Source organism: Chiloscyllium punctatum, chromosome 52, assembly GCF_047496795.1.
Source record: "Chiloscyllium punctatum isolate Juve2018m chromosome 52, sChiPun1.3, whole genome shotgun sequence".
NCBI classification, from domain to species: domain Eukaryota; kingdom Metazoa; phylum Chordata; class Chondrichthyes; order Orectolobiformes; family Hemiscylliidae; genus Chiloscyllium; species Chiloscyllium punctatum.
In genome coordinates this window covers 35176625-35186673 of record NC_092790.1, presented here as the reverse complement: position 1 = coordinate 35186673, position 10049 = coordinate 35176625, and the positions used below count along the sequence as shown (strand labels likewise).

General features: G+C 43.9%; 1 non-coding gene across 1 annotated transcript; it reads left to right on the top strand.

The window, feature by feature from the left end:
* The first annotated feature begins 5809 nt into the window (after positions 1 to 5809).
* Positions 5810 to 5891, top strand: trnas-aga (transfer RNA serine (anticodon AGA)). Its single transcript has one exon. It is a non-coding gene; the product is annotated as a tRNA-Ser (tRNA).
* Positions 5892 to 10049: the final 4158 nt, after the last annotated feature.

Below are 10049 nucleotides of genomic sequence, written 5' to 3'. Positions count from 1 at the left end.
ATTAGACTGACTGAAATGCGTCACCTCACATTTGTCTGTTTTGAACTCCAGCTGCCACTTCTCCGCCCAACTTTCCAGTATATCTATATCCTCCTGTATTCTTTAACAGTCACTTATAAGTTCTGCTAGTCCAGAAATCTTCGTGTCATCTGCAAACTTTCTGATCATTGCAACAGTGCTCTCTTCCAGATCATTTAAGTATATCACAAACAACAGTGGCTACAACACTGACCCCTGTGGAGCACTACTGGTCATCTTTCTCCATTTCCAGAAACCCCATTCCACTGCCACTCTCTATCTCCTATTGCTCAACTAATTCTTTATCCACCTGTCTAGAACACCCTGCACACCATATTACTTTACGTTCTGTATTTGGTTACCATGGGGAGCCTTATCTAACTCCTTAATGAAGTGGATGTATATGACATCAACAGCCTTTCCTTCATCTATCAACTTGGGCACTTCCCCGAAAAACACTATGGATCTCATTGATATGCACATTATTTTCTAAATATGAATAGATCCTATGCCTCAGTACCTTCTCCAGCAACTTTCTCAACACTGATGTTAGGCCCATTGTTCTGTAGTTATCAGTAATATCCCGACTATCCTTCATGTACAAGGGACAATATGAGCAACGTTCCAGTCGGCCAGAACGTCACCTGTGCTGAAGCATGCCACGAAGATATCTGTCAGGGCCCCAGCTATTTCCTCTCTCACATCACTCAGGAACCAGGAATAGATCCCATCCGTTCCTGGGGATTTGTCCACATTAAGTACCCCTAGCCTGCCAAACACAGCTTCCCTTCTTATGTCAACATGATCCAGACTAATCAAATGTCTTACTCTAGACTCAACATTCATCATGTTCCTCTCCTCAGTGAACACTGATGCAAAATAATCATTCAGAACCATATTCACTCTCTCAGATTCGACATACAGCCTTCCTTAATTTTCCTTTAGTGGACCAATCCTTTCTCTGGTTACCCGCTTGCTTCTTATATATGAATAATACGCTTTAGGATTCTCCTTAATTATGCTAGCGTTAAGTGGTTTCATGACCCCTTTTAACCCTCTTGATTCCTCGTTTAATACATATCCTACTCTTCTCATGTTCCTCCAGGGACCATTATGTTGTTAGCTGCCGAGGCATTATGTATGCTTCCCTTTTCCTCTTGGCGATTCGTACAATTGTCCTGTCATCAACAGTTCACGAATATTGCCTTTTAAATCCTTTTCCTTCAACGGGACATGCCTATCCTGCACTATATTTAACCTATCTTTGAAAGCCTGCCACATATGAACTGTGGACTTTCCTACAAATAGCTGTGTCCAATCAACATTTCCGACCTCCTGCATAATTTTGATATAATTAGCTTTGGCCCAGTTTAGTACTCTTTCCTCAGGACAACTCTCATCTTTGTCAATGAGTATTCTAAAACTTACAGAATATTGGACACTTCCCAAAGAAATCACCCACGGCAACTGCTATCACCAGCCCTGGCTTATTCCCCAATATCAGCTCCAATATGGCCTATTCCCTCGTCAGACTATTGATATACCGCTCCAGAAAACTCACCTGGAGGCTTCTTACAAATGGTATCCCATCCATACCTCTGACGCTAAGAGTATCCCGGTCAATGTTGGGAAAAAGGAAATCTCCAATCAACACTAAATTATTGCCTCTACGTTTTTCCATGATCTGTTGAACTATTTTTTCTTACACCTCACGCTCTCTGTGATACAGCCCCAAAAATCTAACCTCACCCTTCTTATTTCACTGCTCCATCCATAGTGTCTCACGACCCAAGCCCTACATGGTGTCCTCCTTTCGCACAGCCATGATATCATCCCTGACCAGCAATGCAACTCCTTCCCCTTTTACTTCCCTCCCTGTCCTATCTGAAGCGTCTATATCCTAGAACATTTGGTTGCCAACCATGCCCTTCCTTCAACTAAATCTCTGTGATCACAATAACGTCATATTCCCAGGCACCAACCTAAGCCCTAACTTCATCTGTCTATACTCCATGCATTCAAGTAGATGCATTTCAGGCCACCAGTTCTTTTGCATTCATCTGCTCTCTGCCTACTCTTCCCATTATTAATGCTATCTTCCAGATTCTTAGCGTTTCCAGTTTCCACCTCACTGCCGACTTGTTTTCTCTTGTGGTTCCCAGCCCCCTGCCACATTAGTATAAAACCTCTCCAACAGCAGTAGCAAAAACTCCCGAAAGGACATTCGTTCCCGTCTGGTTCAGATGTAGATCGTCAATTTTCTTATAGTCCCACATTCCCCAGAACTGGTCACAAAATCCAAAAAATCTGAAACCCGGCCTGCAGCACCATTCCTGAACTCACGTGTTCACCGTGCCGTTTTTTAATCACTTCTACGCTGGCAGTCACATGGCACTGGCAGCAATCCCGAGATTACTACCTTTGAGTTCCTCCTCTTTAATTTCTCTCCTAGCTCCCTGAATTCTCCCTGCACGTCCTCATCTCGTTTTTTTTTCGTTGGTGCCTGTATGCACCAAGACAACTGACTGTTCACGATCCCCTTTTCAAATCTCTTCAGCCAATGGGCGACATCCCTGGCCTGAGCACCTGGGAGGCAACATAACTCTCCAGAATTGCTGATGCTCCACAGTGAGTCCACCCATAGCTCCAGAGTGGCCACACGGTCAAACAAGTGCTGCAGCTGGACACACTTCTTGCAAGTGTAAGTTTAGAAAACATTTACAAGGGTTTGCAAGGTTTGCCGAGCTTGGACATGAGAACGAAACTGAATAGGCTTCGTCAGATTCCCAGGAGCTTCAGTGCTTAGATATGGCCTCACAGAAGCTTATAAAATCATGAGGAAACACAGTAAATAGTCAGGGAGCATTTCTTCACAAGACACGCGAGTTCAAATCTACATAGCAAAAGTTTAATGTGAGAGAGGAAAAATTTAAAAGGGATGTGAGGGACTAATATTTTTCACACAGAACTTTTGTGTGTGTGGAATGAATTGCCACATTTAGTGGCAGAGTCTGGTGCACTCACAACATTTCAAAGGCATTTGAATGGGTGTATAGTCAGGAAGACCTCGGAGAGATAAGGCACAAATATTGGCAGAAATGTATGGATTAATTTCGTTTATCTATTCAGCAAGGGCAAGTTGGATCGCGGGATTTGTTTCCATGCTCGACAAGTCTGAGATGCTGAAGCCACCGGCAACAGTTTGAATACACCATTTGCAAAAAAACGCATGATGATTGTAACTCAGCCAGCGAGTTTGGCTATTTTGTTTGGAGGGTGGGTGAGCCCAACCGATCCAGAGATGAAGGTTTACAGGATATTTGCTTCCAATGACCATTAAGTGCTGTCTGTGAGGCACCGTGAGTCGCCTCTGACATGAACTGCTCGCACAAATAACAGCGACGCAATTCCAAACCTACTGGAGATTTAGTGTATTGCCAAGTCCCAGAAAGTGCTCAAGTATCATAAAACAAAACACAACAACGAACCATTAAAAGTGAACATTTCCAAGTATATCCGTGATTAAATTCGGCCATCAATGCGCCGGTGCCCCCTTCTGATCGAGAGAACCAATCACCTTTCTCCCTCACCAGGACAGCAATGAAGGAAATGAAAGTATAGCAACGTTTCACATCGTGATTGCCCACCTTTTCGCCACAACATCTAAAAACGGCGAACAGATTCAATGCAGGATCTTCTTTCGAAATAACGGTGAAATAAGTATGTCTATTCACTTTCAGAGTAAACGGGGAACAACGCAAGTTGTCTGGAATATGAATAACCAACGTAGACTACTTTGGTCCCAGATTCCACTGATGCACAGACTTTCATATGTAAAGGTACCTTGGGTGATTGCCGTACACCCAGAAATCTTCTGGCTGCCTTCTGTTTGCCCTGTCACATTAAACTTGTGCTGCTCTAATCGAATTTGTAGTTCTTGCCATTTGTCCGTATTGCTACTAGGGATAGCTGGTCGTGGCAACTCGTGAATGCCACACAAATTCTTTGCCAAAATTGGATAGTCCCGCAACGTGATTCTCAGTGCACGAACTTTGCAACGAGTACATGCCACACGGCAAGTTAAAAAGCACGCTTCCATTTATTAAAGTAAGTTTCTGGGAACTGACAGCCAGATTCCTCCTTACACTCGGAATTATGACAACACACAAACCAACAGCCTCTCTCAGAGACAAGTGACCAATGCCCATCTTGTGCCGGACAAACGTAGTTGACAAGATTGCACACAGGGACTGCACAGAAAACTATAGAGGAGAAGCAGACAGACAACCATCAAGCTGCATTCATGCAATTCAGTTACCCTGTAAACCCCATGCACAGCTGTTCCTTGTAGGTACACACAGGGCACTGAGTGTCTCTGACTCCGGGACTTGGAACTCGGATTATATGACCGTCTGCAGCACTGGTTACTTCCTTGTGTGAGGTAACTCCCGATGGAACATATGTAAAACACGATAGCTCATTGAGAAATACGTCCAAAATAGTACCCAAGAGACGTATTTCTGTTGTGTTTCTAGTCCTGTTCCTGACATGACATTCAGCATTGTACTTATTGTGTGCTTCCTGGCGGTTCGCTGCATGCTTCCGTGATCGCATTGTGTGCAGTAATCTGCGTTTTAGCTGCAATTACGTGCGTTTCAAACCCAGGACCACCGGCCTCTATTTTGTTTTACTCTTCTCGTGCGCATTTGCAACACAGTAAACGATCAATTAATATTGGAAAATGACATACACATGCGTGTGAAAAGCCCAGTTTCCGTGGCAATTATGCAATGGTTGAGATTACTTTGATTCAGGAGATAAGGATGGAAAGTGAGTTTGGGTAGAGATGAGGAACATTGAGGAAAGAGGAAACCAGCCGGTGTAGCTTACAAGAACACTAACAGTAACCACAGTGTAAAAGAAAAACGTACAGGAAAAAATACCGCCTGTGAATGATAAAAGAAGGCAAGAATTATGGGAGACATTCATTTCCCCTCTTCCTCTCCCGTTTGAATTGTAAAGAAACTTTGAAGAAAAACAATCGAAAAGTCTAATATGCCCCCATCGAACAACGTGCGCCGTACCTTGGTCATTGATTAGTGTAGATTAGAATACTTACAATGTGGAAACAGGCCCTTCGGCCCAGCAACTCCATACCGACCCGCCCGAGCCCAAATGCATTCCTCTCCTTTACCTCCGTCAATTTAGCATGGCCATTTCAACAAACCGGTACATTTTTGGACAGTGGGAGAAAACCAGAGCAAGCGCACACAGCCACGGGGAGAATGTGCAAACTGCACACATTCAGTTGCTTGAGGCGGGAATTGACCCTGACTCTGTGGCATTGTGAAACAGCAGCGCTCACGATGGTGTCAGCGTGAGATGGGACTTATTTGCCGTCTTTAATTGGGAAAAATCTCTGTCATTGTGAGCATCTGGAAATACCAGCTCCTTCGGCAGAATAAGAAATGAATATGTCACTAACCTTTGTTTGTTTCATGTCCAAGAATACTCAGATCAATAGCTCCCTTGATTACCTCTGCTGGTCATGTTCGCAAAGAGATCTAGCAAATTGCCAAGTGTGATTTTCCTTTCAATAAATAATTTTGACTCCATTTGGCTGCAAAAATCTTTTCCTAACTTTGTGCTTTTCTTCTTTTACATTGGTGTCTCGCACCTTACAAATGACAGCAAAGGTATGAATGGAGAGTGAAACATTTAACTCAAGTCAGCGGCAGCTTTCAATGAGATCACGGCTGATTTGGTCAGTGCTCAGCACGCAGTGCTGTCGGTAGTCATGGCCGAGTGGTTAAGGCGATGGATTAGAAATCCATTGGGGTTGTCCCACGTAGGTTCGAATCCTGCTGACTGCGTTATGAATGCTTACCTGCTGCAACAATTCAAAGTTCAGAAAGCCTGTTTTGCAAACCAGGCCTGTAATTTGATTAGATTTGAGAAACTCGAGTTCTTCATCAGAAATGCTCCACATTTAAAACATTATCTCGGTTTCTCTTTCCAGATACACTGCTCGACACATCGGGTTTCTGCAGTTGTTATTGAACGCCCTGAGCAGAAGTGCTGCTTTTCATTAGATTCCTTTAATCCCTTGTCCTCTGTTCTCTGACTCTGATCAGTGGCAATACTTCCTCCTGCTCGTCAGAGTGCTCATTCCCCACCGCTCCCTCTCCCACCATTACAAACAACCGCAGGAAATTGTCACTTAACCATCTTTGTTCCAAAGTGAAACTCACCAGCCAAGGAACTCTCTCCACCAAATGGAACTTCCCATCCCGGACATGGTGCAAGCCAGAGGATTGTGAAGAGATACTGTGAAAATATTGTCAGTTGGCAGTTGGAAAAATGTTTAGGAAGCAAACCATATAATTTAGGCTCCAGCTTTGGAAATCTTGAGAAACTCTTTGGGAAATAGATCATAGGAGATTGAAGAAGTGTAAATTGTCAGTCCGAGTAGAGGAAGGGACATTGACTCTGATGTTCTCGGCACAGGAACTGATCTGAGACATTGAAAGAATTCTCACTCCCGTACGTGAGGAATACAAACTTCATCTGGACTGTGGGACAATGAGAAATTCTGGAACACTCAAGACAATATCCAAATATTGACTGGGATCACTACAGTACGAGTACAATAGATGGGTCAGTTTTGGTCCAGTGTGTGTGGGAGGGCTTCTTGACACAGTATGTAGACATGCCTTCAAGGGAAGAAGCCACTTTCGATTTAGTACTGGGTAACGAGCCTGGCCAGGTTTTAGATTTGGAAGTAGGTGAGCACTGTGGAGACAGCGATCACAATTCTCTCAGGTTTACTTTCGTGATGGAAAATGATAGGTGTACTCCACGGAGCAAGAGTTTCAGCTGGTGGAAGGGAAATCACGATGCAATGAGGTAAGATTTAGGAAGCGCAGAGTGGGGTAGGAAACTGTAGGGGGTGAGCACATTAAAAATGTGGAGCTTATTCAAGGAAACGCTCCTGTGTGTCCTAGATAAGTATGTACCTGTCAGGCAGGGAGGAAGATATAGAACACGTGAGCAGTGGTTTACTAAGGAAGTGGAATCCCTGGTCAAGAAGAATAAGAAGTCTTATGTTAGGACACAACGTGAAAACTCAGTTAGAGCGCTCGAGGGTTCCAACGATATCAGGAACGACCTAAAAAGAGAGCTGAGAAGAGCCAGGAGGAGTCATGAGAAGCTGATGCAGATAGGATCAGGGATAACCCTAAGGCTTTCCATAGGTATGTCAGCAATAAAAGAATGACGAGAGTTAAATTTGGGACAATCAAGGATAATAGTGGGAAGTCGTGTGTGGAGTCAGTGGAGATTGAGGAAGCACTAAATAAATATTTTTCGACAGAGTTCGCTCTAGATAATGAAAATGTTGGCGAGGAAGATACAGAGATACTTGCGTCTAGACTAGAAGAGATTGAGGTTCACTAGGAAGAGATATTAGAAATACTGCAGAGTGTGAAAATAGATAAGTCAGCTGGGCCGGATGGGATCTATCTGATGCTGTTTAGCAAATGCACTGCAGGAAGTTACAAATCAAATTGATGCTAACAACGGCTCGTTTTGAGCCGCTAATTTGCAGTGAAGTGGCGGCGCCAATAAAAGGTGTCACGCAACTCGTCTAATTCCACATCCTGATCTCGAAATGACCAGGTGTCTCTCGCAGAGTTTCGGCAGGGTCTTGCTTAGACGACACCATGACACGTTTTCACTGGAGTGGATCATGAAATCGCGTCGTGACTGTGAATAAAACGATGGACACTTCCAGCAGAGAAGGAGGCGACCCTGAAGCAGGCAGCTGAGGACAAATGTTTCTCCTTTGCCAGTGAAAGGCACTGCTTCACAAATTGGAAACTTCGAAGTGAAGCAGTGTTGGTGATTATCTTCGCTGCTTGTTCACCTTTTTAATTCTGATTCCGTGAAAGTCCATGGCATTATATATCGACATTCTGCCATTCCCGAGCGTGTCTGTTGGGCAAGTGGCGTAACGGATAATGCGTCTGACTTCGGATCAGAAGATTGGAGGTACGCGTCCGACCGGGCTCAAGGGGCAATGTCTCACTGTAACCATGCCCCACGTTGACGCTCCCCTGCTGGGACGTCGCTTCTGTGCTTCCGCTTTTAAAAAGTTGCATTTGTCCTCTTGTCCATTTCAAATTCGAGCTCACCACGACGGAGACGTCTTGTCGGTTTGCGGGTACCTTTCTGTGTGTCTCCCTTTGTGTGTGAAAATGAGCATGAGTTCCTCAAAAGAGTTACAAGTCGTTGTGGAAGTGTCATACATCTGCCCCAGTATTGTGCCATTTAAGAACACAGGATAAAGCCATTGACATTTGCCCTGGGAACATTAGAACACACGAGACTTTGGGCCAAAGTTGGAAACTGCGACTGGAATAGTTGGCTCTCTCATTAGCCGCAATGCACACAGGAGGAATCGCCTTTTCCCACTTTGTAAATCTACGAAGACAAGTTGAAAATAATCTGCAACGAAAATGTTCATAAAGGGTGTTTTATTTACACTAAATACGATAGTATCTATCGCCTTGTCTTGTTATTTACATGTGAAGATTCGGTACTCTCAGCACCGTGGCCCGGATCGTATTCCGCTCATGGAATGGTTGTATTGTTCAGCTAACATATCGGTGTCCCAGTACTTCTGCCGATTTTCCGATGCGAGCGGGTCATTGGTTTTGTCCAAAACATTATGAATGTTAACATAATACAAATAGCTGCAGTTGCTCGAAATCTGAGCCAAAAACGAAACTTGTTTGCAGAACGCAGAAAGACTGACAACAGAAACATCGACTTTCCTGCTCCTCCGAAGCTGCTGTGCTTTTCCAGCATCATTCTGATCTAAAATCAAGTTTCCAGCATCTGCAGTCCTCACTTTTGCCGAGTTCCTTCAGTGTCGCTGGTTCCCAATTCAAGAACTCCATCTCTAGCGGTTTCATGTCTCTACCTCCATGCTGTGGAGTTGAAGAGTGAAGAAAAGTAACTCACCCCCTCCATCTCTGGGGTAATTAGGGGCTGAAATTGAATCGTATCACATTGAAGTATATCTACAAGCGACTTAATCTCTGTCGTTTATTGGGAACCATCTCTTTCATTCTAACCATCAGGAAAGACCATTTCGTTCGCCAGAGAAAGAAATGAATATGTCACTAACCTTTGTTTGTTTCATGTCCAAGAATACTCTGATCAATCGCTCCCTTGATTACGTCTGCTGGTCATGTTCGCAAAAAGATCTAGCAAATTGCCAAGTGTGATTTTCCTTTCAATAAATAATTTTGACTCAGTTTGGCTGCAAATATCTTTTCCTAACTTTGTGCTTTTCTTCTTTTACATTGGTGTCTCGCACCTTACAAACGACAGCAAAGGTATGAAAGGAGATGGAAGCATTTAACTCATCAAGTAAGCGGCAGCTTTCAATGAGATCACCGCTGATTTGGTCACTGCTCAACGTTGTAGCTTTGCCTGCAGTCGTAGCCGAGTGGTTAAGGCGATGGTGTTAGACGTTCGTTGGGTTTTTTCCCCCATGTAGGTTCGGGTCTTGCTGGCATACGTTATGAATGCTATTCCTGCTGGAATAATTTCGACTCAAAGTTCAGAAAGCTTATCTTGCAAACCAGGCTGGTAATTTGATTTGACTTGGGAAACTCGAGTTCTTCATCAGAAATATTTAAAGCATTATCTCTAAGAATTACGCGAGTTAAATTTGGGACAATCACGGATAATAGTGGGAAGTTTTGTGTGGAGTCAGAGGAGATAGGGGAAGCACTAAATAAATATTTTTCGACAGTGTTCGCTATAGTAAATGAAAATGTTGGCGAGGAAGATACAGAGATACTTGCGTCTAATACTGAAGATTGTGAAAACAGTCAAGTCCCCTGGGCCGGATGGGATCTGTCCTAGGATCCTTCTGGGAAGCAAGGGAAGAGATTGATGAGCCTTTGGAATTGATCGTCAAATCATCGCTGTCTGCAGGAATAGAGCTGTGGAATGGAGCA